Genomic DNA, 13,306 nt, shown 5'->3' with positions numbered 1-13,306 from the left:
TGCCTCTGGGACAGGCTTAGGGTGCTGTGCTACTTCCTCCTCACCCCAGCCACATCACTCTTCCCTGGCCCAGCACCAGCATTTGGTTGTCAGGATGCTGAGCCGCGTTGAGCAGCTGAACCAGCAAAACTCTAAACCTTTAAAATGAGGCCTAGTGCTGGAGCACAGGAGGAGAGCTTAGGGCTCACTGAGCTGCTCCAGGGGCAGCAAGCCCCCATCACTACACTGAGCAGCACAACTGGCTCAGCCACAGGGCTGAGAAGTGATGGAGCAGGGCACTGTGCTGGCTGCCAGTCACATTAGGATCCATTGCAAATCACCAGCCAAGCCATGCCAGGATTGTCCCCTGCAGGGAAGTGTTTGTTCCTCTCCAGCACAGAGCATGTCCTCCATTTTTCCACTTTTCACCTGCAAAGCATCTGCAAACATGCCAGTGCCCTGAATGCTTCCTCAGAAGCAGGCCAGAAGCCACAAAAAAGAGCTTTCCCTCTCTAGCCCTTTCTTAACTCTGAGCACTGAACTTTTGCTGTTCACTAATGAATTTCTTGTGATAAAGCAGCTATCCTGTCACATGCCAGAGAAATGGAACTGAGCACAGGGGGTAGGCATGGGAGACCAGGGGAGCAGGTCCTCTCAGCAGGTTTGCTTAGCAGGAGTGAGAGAACATAGAGAGCTTTGGGGATTTCACAGGAAACATTAGCACTGCCAAAGGTCACCCTTTTCTCCAAGAGCTCCACAATTCAAACAAGCAGCCCTTGCAAGCCAATTAGCAGCAAATGTGAAAGATCTGGGGTTTATTTATGTAACATCTAGCAAACAAAACCAGATTTCAGCCTCATCTAATATAGAGACAGAAGCTGGCAGGGCCACATGTCAGGTCACCTCTGCCTGTTTGGTGCATTCAGCATGTCCTTGCGGGTGTCGGGTCTTTAACAGCACTACAGGCTGTGGCAAAATGAACACCCTGCAAATTACCACTAATGCCACAATGACATTCCCAAGCCATCTTTGGGCATATGAAATGATGTAGTAAATTTAAGCTAAAGGGAAAAAACAAGTAGCCCTTTTCCACACAGAGCACAATGACATGGTACAGTTTATTACCACCAGATGTTGCAGTAGCCAAGAGCACAAGCTGCTTCAAAAGAGAGCAGACACATAAAACGAGGGAGCAGATCATCTGGCTACCAACCCCAGCAGTCTGGCTGCCATCCCTGGCTGAGGGCATCCCTCTGGCTCCTTGCTGCTGGAAGCCAGCAGTCTCTGCCATGGGAAAGATCATAGCCTTGTTCCCCAGCATTTGATGCTGTCCAGTGTTGGAAGCTGACCATGGAGCTTAATCTTGAGCTGGGCTAATATAGCTACATTTGTGCTCTGCTCACAGGTGGGGAAATGCTAAAGAGCAAACCTGGAGTCAATAGCACCCTGGCAGGAGCCTGCAAGTGATCCAGCTGTGTGCAGCAAGGCAGGCATTTGAGCGATGATTTAGATCCAGGCATCAACCAAGCCCTCCTGGTCGGGGGTAGCTACCTACAGGGGATGTGGAGCTTTGTCTTTGAATCAGTGTAATGTGCAGCAAGCCAGCCCATTTCTGCAGGCTCATGTGAGGCCCTGCAGCAGACCCCAGAGATGGATTTCACAAGGCTTGGCCAGACTGGCGCTGCTGGGCACCAAAAGCTAGAAGCAAAACAGAGCAGGAGTCCACCTCCATCAGCCAAGGCAGGGCACCCCTTCTCACACAGCAGGCATGAAAGCCTGGCTCACTGTGGGGCTTCATCTAGTGCCCCCTACAAACTCCTCCATGCCTGAGGATAAGGAAAGCTACTCCATCCCCTTTGTCACCAATTTAAACCCAACACGCTGCTGTTTGTCCGCAGCAGAGCCATTTGGCAGCAGAAGCACATGGTGCTGTTAGATTAATCACTGCCACTCACTGGCGTGGTTCACACACACATCAGCCCAGCAGGAGTAGTACCCAGCTTTGTCATCACAGAAGTACTTCTTAAATATACATATAACAAAACCTAACATCAAAGATCCTGAAAGAGAAACTTCTCTCAGATGATATCCCAGGCTCAGCCTCCACAGAGCACAAACAGAAGGGATGAATGATGCTGGAAACAACAAAGAGAAGTAAATTGTCTCCTCTGGATGAACTCAAGCTTAAAATCTCAAAAAATAAGGAACTTGAGTTGCTTTTGCCTCTGCTGAAAATCCACCTCCTGCTTGGACAATACATGGCTGTTCAGGAAGCAAGAGGCAGCCAGAGAGCTGGGATGGAGCCTGGTCAGGCTCTATTTACAACCCCCCCAGCTCCCCAGGGAAACAATAGAACCTGAGCATTTGCTTTCATCAGCCTACTCAGGTCTCCATCATATTAATGTAATATGTTAATTAATAGCAATAGGTTGTGCTTCTGAGAGGTCTTCTAGTCAACAATCAAGATAACTCTACCAATGCTCACCTGCACCACCACCACCCCCCCAGCACCAATGTACAAGAGGTCTCATCTCACCCTTCAAGCTGATTCAAGAGAGGAAGAAGGAACCTGCAAACATGCCTAGGATACTGGGCTGAGATGGGTTTTCCAGGGCAGCCCTCAGGCACCTATGATGGTTCCTACATAGTAGGCTGAAGATGAGCCAGCAGTGTGCTCAGGTGGCCAAGAGAGCCAATGGCATCCTGGTCTGTATCAGGAATACTGTGGCCAGTAGGACAAGGGAGGTTATTCTTCCCCTGTACTCAGCACTGGTCAGGCCACACTTTGAGTGCTGTGTCCAGTTCTGGGCTCCTCAGTTCAAAAGAGATGTTGAGGTGCTGGAAGGTGTCCAGAGAAGGGTGATGAAGCTTGTGAGAGGCCTGGAACACAAACTCTATGAGGAGAGGCTGAGAGAGCTGGGGGTGTGCAGCCTGGAGAAGAGGAGGCTCAGGGGTGACTTCATTGCTGTCTACAACTACCTGAAGGGAGGTTGTAGCCAGGTGGGGGTTGGCCTCTTCTCCCAGACAACCAGCAACATAACAAGGGGACACAGTCTCAAGTTGTGCCAGGGGAAGTATAGAGTGGACATTAGGAGGAAGTTCTTCACAGAAAGAGTGATTGGCATTGGAATGCACTGCCCAGGGAGGTGGAGTCACCCTCCCTGGAGGTGTTCAAGAAAAGACTGGATGAGGCACTTAGTGCCACTGGATAGGGCTGGGAGATAGGTTGGATTGGATGATCTTGGAGGTCTCTTCCAACCTGGTTGATTCTATGATTCCTCCTGGAGCTGTCCAGAGCAGCTCAGGCTTCAAACCACTTGTGCTGCAGTCCCTGCCACTTGGCATAGCATGACCAGAGACCATGTCCCAAAGACAGCAACTAACCAGGCAGCACCTCTCCCCAATAGGCTGCAGTAAGCCAAGGCTGGGAAACACAGAGCAACACCGAGCCACCCTGTGTCACTTAAGGAGAGGCATCCCCAGCCACTATAGAAATTGCTGATTGGCCATTTAACAAGTTAGCATTAATATTTATCGCCGCATGTTCACAATTGTAAAGATCTTCATTTAAAATGTTTTGTGCCTCACACCCTGTCAGCAGGGAAAGCACTATAAGGCAGAAAGCAGGCTTGCAGGCTCTAATGCAAAGTGATGGCTCCAACTTCAGAAGGGAAGCCTATTTCAGCAGGAACATCTGCTCTCGGTGTGGAAAGTGGGTACCTAGTCGAGAAGGCTGGGAGCAGATGGAATGGGGCACATTTCTCCTCCTCATCACAAGTGAGGTTCACCACCTCACCAGATTGTCTATGGGGTGGTGCCACCGTCCCAGGCTGCATCCCTACACTTTCTTCACTTCTTGCTTCAAAGCAGGTGGAGGCTTTGAAAGCATTTTAATTGTTTGGTGCAGCAAAAGCAAACCTGATTTACATCTGGCACCAGAAGCTATGCCGCTGGTGGTGACGCAGCTCTCCATCCCTCACATGCTTGTAGTCAGTGTCGCTGTGGTGACGACAGCTTTGCATGGTAGGCATGACCAACATCAGGGAAGGTGAGAACTGCCAGGAGGAGGAGAGGTTCAGCTGAACCAGGCAAGAGAAAGGCGAGAGGACTGAGGAGCAAGTTCTTCACCATGAGAGTGGTGAGAGCCTAGAATGGGTTGCCTAGGGAGGCTGTGGAGGCCCCATCCCTGGAGGTGTTTAGGGCCAGGCTAGAGGAGGCTGTGGGCAGCCTGATCTAGGGTAGGGTGTCCCTGCCCATGGCAGGGGGGTTGGAACCAGATGACCCTTGTGGTCCCTTCCAACCCTGACTGTTTCTGTGACTGGGCAGCAAAAAATGCAAAAATAATCAGGATTAAGGTGGGAAAGTGAGAAGAACCTTAATGCTAAGATCTGTTAAACCTCCCTCTTGCAGAGCCTTCTGCAGGTGCTTAACTTTGCGGGCTGTGAGTAATCCAATTAAAGTTGTTAAACCCTGCAGAGACTTAAATTCAGGGGAATTAACGATGGCGCGCAAAGTTAAGCGCACGCTTACTGAGTGAAACGGTGTGAAAAAGACCCCTTAAGAGACAGAGCTTCGTGACTTAAGTTTGAGAAGTGGGAAAAAACCACCGTCAAATATATCAAGAAATAATCTTGCTCTGGGATGGAGGAAGTGTTTGATGTGACCTAAAAGTCTCTTCCATCTCTGACTTCTATTAGTCTGTGACAAGACTTAAAAGGTCACCTAGTCCACCCCTTTGCTAATGCAGGATTATTCCCCACAGCACAGCGCCTGTTACTTTGTCCAGTCTTAAATGAAAAGCCTTGCAAAACTTCCTCTTCCCAAGGACCATTATCCTCCCAATTCTAATGTGTTTCTTTTTGTCAATAGTTCTGTCAGTATAATGAAATCCTGGCTGTGCTAAATTGCTAAAAAAGATCTAAAAGTCGAATCTTCTTCTAATATGACATGAAAGTGCTGGTATAAAAATAGGATTGTATTAGCGATTCTCCACTGTATTGTATTAACATCCTATTTCACTTAAGAGAGGCAGGACTGAATTATCTGCGGATTCTTCCAGCCACTGCTCGTGCAAAGCTGTGTATTTGGGGTTCAGAGCTGCATAACTTCCCATTAAAGCAATACAATAAAATCTTACGCGGCATGTAAAATGCTGAGGCAGGAGTTTAGGGCCAAGCACAGAGGGCAACCCTGTTCTTTCTTGCATCCATAGCCCACAGCCTCTGCAAAGCTGCTAAGGACATGGGAAGAGGTGTGAGAAGGCAGGTAGGCAAGACTTGAGGCCCCAGAGGTAATAAAAAAAAAGAACAAGTGAGTTTAGGAAAATACCAGAGTTACAACGTCAGCTATGGAAATGTGTGCAGAGATGGGATGAGGATGGGAGTTAAGCTTCTCCCATTCACAGGTCAAAACTCTCAGCCAGTCCAGACAAGAAGAAAGAGGTGGTGTGCAAATTCAATACAATCAAAATGGGTATTTGTAACCAATTTTGAGGGCATGCCAAGAAATTTGGCTGCCAGGAGGGGGACTGATGCTCCCAGCACACTTCAAGGAATGAAGCTCCTAACATCCTTCGGAAGGGATGGGAAGAAGCAGTGGAGGTGCTTGAGACCAGCTTTGAGGCAGTGCTCAAGCAAGCAGAAAATGGAGGTGATGCTCTGAACATTTAGAACCTCTGTCAGCATGGCCCTGACCTCAGCTCACTCACGGGCACTTTGTTCCAAGCCTTCGCCTGCTGTTCGGTGGCAGGTACAGCTGCTTTCCCACTGCACTGTGCCTGCAAACAAGCTTTTCAACTAACCACTTCCCGTGCCCCATCCCTACCAGAATTAATCCAACTTGAATACATTTTTGCACTCTGCTGTAACAAAACCCGACACTAACATTGCCCTGTTTTCTTCCTAAAACCCAGGTTTGGATTCTTTGAAGCCCCCTGAACTTCAGCAAAGCTGTTTGTAGCATCTCATTTACCAGGAATCTAGGGGGGAAAAAAACAAACACACAACAGTCTCCTCTTATTTTGGCCCAGTTCTGGTCACCATTCCCAGCATATTCTGCAGCCATGCCCTCCCTGGGATTTACAGGGGCTTATTTTCCCAACACACGCTCTGCCCTTACTATTCTTTTTTCCCTTCTTTTTCCTTTCTCCACCCCCCCCACCCCCCCTTTTTTTTTTTTTTTTTTTACAGCATAGCAGAAAGCTATTGAGTAGAAAGCCAGTGGGAAGCCACAGCTATTGTATCTCTGGTTTAGTTCCTTATCTGCTGAGGGGTCCTTTTGTGATTGTGTTGAGGAAGGACATGCAGACAGTGCCTTTTATCACCAGCACAGCATCTCTGGAATGAAAGGAGAGACAGCGGGGATGCAGATGTGACGTTAAAGTATAAAAATCCACCATATGGCAAAGATTGCTTCAGCTACAGTCTGGTCAAGATGTTGACACTTTGGTTATGAAAAACAATATGTATCTCTCTCTTGGTGGTTTCTGTTCAAATTAAATGTTTTGTATCAGGCAGAGAACTAATAACGAGCCAGAATTTCCCTCGATAGCAAAGTAGCAACAAATATGGAGTAATGTGAAGGCTGACTTGAAAATTACTATTCCCAAAGATGCAATAAACGTAGAGATAAGATTTGCTTAGAGGACTCAGATGAGATAAATGCTAAAGGTGCTGCTGGTGGGAAGAGAGTCCAACAAAAATGGGCAGAAGTGGAAAAAAAAAAATATATATATAGCATTTAAAAACCACAGTCTGATCTGTCAACATTTCAGTTAACACAGAATGCCTCCTGGACATCGGGCATTGCTTCAGCCTTCTGCAAAGTCTCCTCCTTCCCACAGCGAAGGATGAGCAAAGAAACAGAAGAAAAGGGTATCTGGGTGCAAACCATTGTGCATTCAAGGCAAAGCACACCTCTGTCAATGCCTTTGGAAGATAAGATGCCCTAACATGTGCATGGAGGCAGAACACGCTGCTGGGGAGCAGTTCTGCTGGCAGCGGGCATGACTCAGGCACAACTCCTGCGGTCAAGGATCTTTTGGGGCTGGAGGTAACCTGGCAATGCAATTGCAGCAGCACCAAGAGAAATCAAGGTGCAAAACAAATCCAGCTGAGGCTGTTTCTCCTATCAACTGCATTCTGGAGGCACAGCAATTCGGGTCTGGCTCAGGCTAAAATAAACTTTTCACATCAAATATTTAATACCCCAAAGTCTCTTCCCGAGGCTACGGCCCGCGGCTGTGTACCCCGTGCAGACAGGCTCCCGTCCCAGGGAGCTGAACCGCGCACGCTGCGCTCCACGCACCCGGCATCTTCCGGTGCTTAATGCGAGTTAACAGCAGTGGCGATGACTTATTTAAGAGCAGATCAAGAAATATCCCAGCTCTCTTTGGAGACTTCAAAAGCAGCTGAACACTACCAGTATCCTCTGATAAAGACACAGCTTTGCTGTACTGTCTGCCTCAGGGGAACCTCACACCGCAGCAGGAAGGGGAGATGCGACCACCACGGAGATGTCCCCATAGAAGGGAGGGCCCTACAGCCATCCAGCCCAGCACTCCAAAAGCTGCCAAACCCACTGCAAGCGGAGGGGAGCCAGGATGACTTCTCTCCTGGCAAAGGCAGCGTTCATTCTACAGCCACAGTGGGTGCTCAGGCTGCCCACATCACCCAGTAAAGAGGCAGGAGGCAATTGCTACAACAGGGAGCCCCCCAGCAAAGAGGTTCCCCCCCCCGGAGAAGCACAATGTACAGCTGTAGGTGTCAGTGCTGGGCACTTTCCCTGTGCCATGGGCCAGAGAAGGGGCACACTGGGGACACAGAGCCATGCTGGGGCTTGGAAGATGGATTAAATGGAGGAAGGACTATGCAGACAGAACTCACTCCTTGCTGAGCACACCTGCCTCGCCCAGTCAGGCTGCTTGTTGCTGCCCTATTCCGTTACACCTGTGAGCACCTTCACAACAGAGGCAGCAGGTGAGCAAAAGGAGGGCTGGGGAGGTAATTGGCAGGTGGTCTGGAGGCTTCCCACTGAAATTTAGAGCAAGAGACTTGATTACAAGTGCAAGCAGGTGGGGGCTGGATTAGAAGGACAACAGAACTGACATGCTTTAATAGATACCTTGGGAACAGCTTGCTGGCTGAGGACAAAAATGTCCTCCAACAGACGACATTTCCCACTGGGAACTGTGTAACCAAAGCCCCATGGCCAAAATCTCCACCCCAGGCTCAGCCCGATAGGAGATTTGATATCGATTCACTGGGGCCAGGATTTCATCCTGTGATTTAAACCTAACTCCTCCAAAGAGAATAAGATCAATTTTACAGAGAATCAAACAGATAAAGAACAGCCTTTGAGTCAGTGTGCAACAGAGGCAGAGAGTTAAAAAAAAAGTTCTTTCCTTATCAGGAAAGATTTAAAAAAAAGAGAGAGAGATAGAAAGGAACCTGGAGAAAGTTGTTTGCTCATTTTTCCTTTTCCAGTCAAAACAACCCCGCCTCTGTCTGCTCTCCACATGGGCACTGAGGGAGCAGAGCCATGCAGGGTTTCTCATAGCATCCAGCTACCTGCAGTCCTCACCCTTAGAGACCCCTACTCAGCTTCCCTGACACTACCTCTATGCCCAGCCCTTCCCACGTGGCCTCTGCCCCACGAAGCTGCCTCAGCAGTGAGGTGGTTGAGCAGGTTCAATGTGCTGAAGGCTCATGTCTGCAAAGCTGTTGCAAGTGATGGAGATGGTGAAAAGACACTGGTGGTACCACATCTATCAGCATGGGCAAGAGAGGTGCCTCAGGAGGGGATGGAGAATGAAGGGAAGGTGAGGAAGACAGAGATTTGGAGCTGGAAAGGGGAAAGCAGCTCTCCTGCAGCAGAGAAGTCACCTGCTTCAGGGGTGCAGAGACTCTCTGCTCCGGTTGCCTCTGCAGGATGTGGGCTCCCACCAAGCAGTGCCCAGCCAACCTTTCCTGGAAGCTGGAAACCCTTGCACTAAGCTTCTGTCTCATGAAGGTTTTATTATCACAACTCTTTCTTTATTTTGGCCTTGGAAGATAATTCATCAGCCTCAGGGAGCACAGGCTCGCTCCGACCAAGACAGCTGCTCTGCTCCTGCACTATCTGCCCCTAAAGCACTGGGCCAACTTGAGTTTCTTCTGTCCTATAGCTTTGCAAGGCAGCAGGCTTGTATTTTCCCCTGGGCGGCCATCCCAGCCACCTTCACTCACTCTGGGCAGGAGCACCTGCAAGCAGCACAGGATCTGTGGCAGAGGCTTCTGCAGGCAGTCACCCCCTTGCCTATTATTTAACTGCTACCCAGAGACAATTTTTCTTGGGAAAAGCTTTTAAGCTTGATCAGTGATGGGGTTAATATTGTTTGCCCTGTGTCTCAATTTTTTATCTGTATTAATGGGAAGTGCCACAGCAGAGTTTTCTCCAGCAGTCCTACAGCAGTGCTTTGCTGGAGTTTGGCTTTTTTTGGAACACTGAGTTGCAATGACTGATCATGCTGCAGCACAGCAGCTACCAATGACATCCTCACAGAAGCTGCCCAGACACCCCTCTCAATGGTGTAATAGCTACCCTAAAGCCTGAAGTTTGTCTCCAAAGAGCCATTTTTCCTGCTGCAGCCCATGCTGCCAGTAAGGGCTGGGAGAGCAGAAGTGGGAGGACCATAGGGCAGCACAGCAGCAGAGGTGAGCTCTAGAATTGTTCACCTGCCTGCATCTGCTCTCTGATGGCTCTTTGGGGACTCCTGGCTACATCACATTCAAAACAGAAAAGGACAACACAAAAACCAGGTGCAAGTTCAGCACGTGGAAGGTCTGTAGCCCCATGGAGGGCAACTGGTCTCACTTTCCCCGGTGGGCAGCAAAAGATGAGAGCTGAACCCAGATCCAGGAGCAACAGAAATGCAGGACAGAGACCTTCACTCCCCACAACACTCTGTGTTTGCAGAGCCATGCTTCAAACAGAAATATATTATATATTTTTTTGCTCTGTGCTTTCAGGCCTTTGATCTCTCCAATTTATTTGTTCTTGTCTTTGTGGGCTTCGCAGTCAAAGTGTATGATAATTCACTGCTTGTTAATCCAATTTGGCTCTGTTTAGATATTCCAGTTTAACATCAAATATAATACAGAATCATACCCAGAAGAGACAGAAATGAGATGGGTGCCTACCAACCAGCTTTGAACCTTGCCCAGTGAAGGCTGGCTGCTTGCTTTGCTGATTTAATCTCTCTCTGGTTTCACCAATACAGTTTTCATGGCTGAGCCACTCACCACAGCCAGGGACACAGCAGGGAAGAGGCTCCGGACCTTGGAAGGCAGCACAGCACCGAGAGCAGCTCTATAGCACAGGACAGCAGAGACAGCCAGCCATTGGCAACACCCTAGGGGTGCTGGGGAGACCAGGGGCAGTCGAGAGGGGCAGCAGCTGCCTTGGGAACTCAGCCCACCCGCCGCACCCAGCTCTTTCTACTGACTGCTCCTGTTTATCAGCCACGCACGGCACAGACCAAGCCTGCAACCCAGCAAAGCCGGCCCAGCCCCAGGGATCGCTCCGGGGCTCGCTTCAGCTCAGGATCTGGCCCTGGGTTCAGAAAGGCTGCCGCGCAGCACACCTCAGCTCGGCCCAGCAGCGGTGCCAGAGAGGCCCGCTGCAGAGTGCCCCTTTTCAGCTGCCGCGGCCGCAGAGCCGCGCTCCCCCCGCCGCCCGCCTCGGCCCTTCCTGGGACTCTCGATGCGAACTTCAACCCGCGGCTCCTGCTGCTGTCTCAGCAGAGGAGACGCTGCAGCTCTTTGGGGTGTGCCGGCGGGGACAGAGGATGGCGACAGCTGGCCGGGGAGCACGGCGAGGACATGTCACCAGGCTGACATCTCCGAGCCCCCAGCTCCCTACGAGCAAGGGCCTGCAGCCAGCACGGCGAGCTGCCTGGCCTTGGAGGAAGGTTATCAAATTAGGAGTGGGCCCGGCGCCCGCAGGGTCCCGGCAGGTTCTGAGTGAGGGAAGCCATGGCAAGAGTACTCCCTCTGGAAAGATTTCTGCCCCATTTCAGCTCTCGGCCTGCAGTCAGCCCATGCCTGAGCCCCGGGCTGGGGCTTTGCACTGCCTCACTGAAACCAGGGTAGCCCCTCAACTGCTGCCTTCCTTCCTCCACTCCCCATTACTGTTACTCAAGGGCCATCCCCCGACAAACGTGCTCGGTTCCTACCTGGGTGATGAGGCCATGGTGTTGGCACAGCTCTGGAGCTTGGTCCCTGGTGCAGATAGCTGGAGGGTGCTGCAACACAGCTCACTGGCCCCTGGGGCACGGATGTGAGCAGGAGCACCCATCTACAAGCCAGACTAAAGACAACAAAGACTGCAAACCTCCCCTCCGCAGCCTGCTTTATCTCCTTTCACCCACCTGCTAAATTGCTCACTAACAAGGGCGTAGCCGAGCCCCAGGTGCTGGTGCTGATCCCTGACAACACACACCTGAGCTGGAACTGACTCTCAGATCCTGCTGCATCGCCAGAGCTTTTACCATGGGAGTGACATGTGGTTAACCCCAGAAGCCTCCTGCTCCCTGTATGCCCCCCGACCATGTGAAGTGTTGCTCAGGCACGCAGCTCAAGTATCTCCCTACCCCAGGAAAGAAGCTTCCATGTCGCAGCTCTTGTTCCAGTCCCACTTTTGTGTCACCCTGACTGATGCACTGAAAGAGAAGAGGCTTTTAGGGGAGGACATTTTGCCTCTGCTAGCCACAAAGCACTCACTCGGTGTGTAAGAGCGGTCCAGGAACAGGCAATTCATTCAAAGGCAGTGGATGTTCCTTACCATCTTCTCACAGCCATCAAAGTGACCTCCTGGAGATGCCTTTTCTTCTTGAGCGTGCTTCACCATGGTCAAGAAAAAAAAGCACATGGTCAAGGAAAAAACACAACGAAAATGTGTGTGTGTGTGTGTGTTGGTGACATTTCCTAAATGTGCCCATCCCTCTTGGATCTGTTCCCCTTGAAGGTGACAGGCTGGTAGCGTGAAGCACCAGTATCGTGCTCAGTTTTGTGGAGGCACTTAGAAGTGTTCCTCCATAGCCAGAGGTGCAAAGGGACTTGGAGCCTGCCTGTCACCAGTGGGGACAACCACAGCCCCTCACTGAGGCCAGGAAACCTCTGCCTGAGGTTTACAACCTTTCAGGTGACAAAGTGTATCAGCTGTAGGAGAAGTGTATAGGGAAAGGCTGAGGTGGCACTCAGGGGACCATGCTTCTGCAGGACAAGCACAAGCAGCCCATCAAAGCAAACCCACTGAGACACATTTAACCAAACACTTACTTTCCATTTTATTCAATAATTGCTTTAATACTAAAATGCATTAGATGCTCAAAGCAGAGAAAAGGAAAAAAAAAAAAAAAAAGAAAAAATTAAAAAAAAAAGAAAAAAAAGAAAAAAATAAAGAAAATAAAGGCAAACAAACACATTTAGGTGGAAAACAAAGTTCTGGTCAGATGAAGAAAACCCCAATGTGGCAGGTACACCATTTTGAAACAGAATCATAATAATTTAATAAAGCTGCTTCATCATCTTCATAAAATAGACAGAATAATGGTGATTCTTTTTTTTTTCTTTTTCCATTTTGTTGTTTACAATGATTCAATCACTGTGAAAATGTACATAACATACAGATCAGCATATACAACAATTTATTCTTCATATACTCAGCAACGGAGACACCATGGACAAGACGTACCGCTTGCCGCTCTTACCGCTACAAGGCCCGCAGCTCCTGCTCGCCGCCCCGCCAGGCTGCGAGGAGCTGTGCTGCTGGAAACCAGTTTGTGTGAGGGGTGTTTGAAGGCTCTATCCCAGCTTAGATCAGCTGAACATCAGCTGGCGGTGACAGAGGATCCGTCTCAGCAGCGCGTGCGGTGGGGTTCGGCCGGGCTTCTCCCCGATGCGTACCGCAACACACAGCTTGGATCAGAGATTACCCAGAGCTGCAAAAGCAGCTGTAGCAACAAGATCATCAATTTTCCCCAATGACAGACAAATGTGTTTCCATTCATAATTAATTCCCCCCCCTCCCCTCAAGAATAATTTCAATATATTCATCAGACAGTGTGTTCTTTACAAAAGCAACTTGTTTCCTAGTTGGAATTTAAGGGGGAAAAAAAAAAGAAAAGAAAAACCAAGAGAAAAAAAATCACAACGAAACAAAATAAAAAGGGAATTCACTTCTGCACAATGTGTGATCCACACACAGGCCACCTCCAGCTTCACAACAAACAGCGAACAGCAACAACCTCAGCAGGACAGTGCTTGGGGGGGGTATTTTTCCAGCCATC

This window comes from Pogoniulus pusillus, chromosome 19, assembly GCF_015220805.1.
Source record: "Pogoniulus pusillus isolate bPogPus1 chromosome 19, bPogPus1.pri, whole genome shotgun sequence".
Taxonomy (NCBI): Eukaryota; Metazoa; Chordata; class Aves; order Piciformes; family Lybiidae; genus Pogoniulus; species Pogoniulus pusillus.
The sequence above is the reverse complement of the archived record's forward strand: the minus strand, read 5'-3'. Positions refer to the sequence as shown.